Source organism: Orycteropus afer, unplaced genomic scaffold, assembly GCF_000298275.1.
Source record: "Orycteropus afer afer isolate SDZICR_OR568_19922 unplaced genomic scaffold, OryAfe1.0 scaffold00020, whole genome shotgun sequence".
NCBI classification, from domain to species: domain Eukaryota; kingdom Metazoa; phylum Chordata; class Mammalia; order Tubulidentata; family Orycteropodidae; genus Orycteropus; species Orycteropus afer.
In genome coordinates, this window is record NW_006921607.1 from 13,422,769 (window position 1) to 13,423,599 (window position 831).

The window sequence follows — 831 nt, forward strand, 5'->3', positions numbered from 1 at the left end:
TTAATTGTGTTTTGACACAACATCTCTCTGGCAGTTGACTCAATTCCTATTAAGTACTCCTTTTGGATGGATCTAATATTAGACTACATTCCATGTCTTGTTGAAATTCCACCCTTCCTCTTCCAGAAATTGACAATAAAGATTGCCCCACAAATGATCACTTAAATTTAACTGAACAGTTTTAACTTCCTGAAAAGATTTAAGAGAAATTCCTTTGACTAATCTTGATTTGATACTATTTGTTGATGGCTCCTATTTGAAACCTGATCCTACTACCTTTCACTATCAGGCTGGGAATGCTATCATGACATCAATTGAAGTCCTTGAAAGTCAAGTCCTTCCTGAAGACACTTTGACCCAACAAACTAAAGTAATTGTTCACACCAAAGCCTGCAAACTGAGTAAAGGGAGGTCTGTGAATGTTTACACAAGTTTTTAAATAAGCCTTAGCCATGACTTATGATTTTGGTATGTTATGAAAAGAGAGAGGATTTCTAACTTTTGGAACTGCTATTTAAAAAATTGGGCTTTAGCAGCAGAACTGTTCAACACTAGTTACTACTCCTTTCTGAGATTGCTGTAATAAAAATATAGGCTTGTCAACCCAAAGAAGTCCCACAGACTGCAGAGATCAGAGGAAATAATCTTACTGGTAAAGTAGCAAAACAAGCCACCTCTCAAGTTATTTTAACCCTAATAGAAACAGAAAAAGGGCATTATCCTAATTCACTCATAACAATTATAATCTTAATGAAGTAACCTTAGAAAAATTAATGAACATCCAACAATTAGCTAAAATTGAGAAAACTGAAAAATGGAAGAGAGTAGATT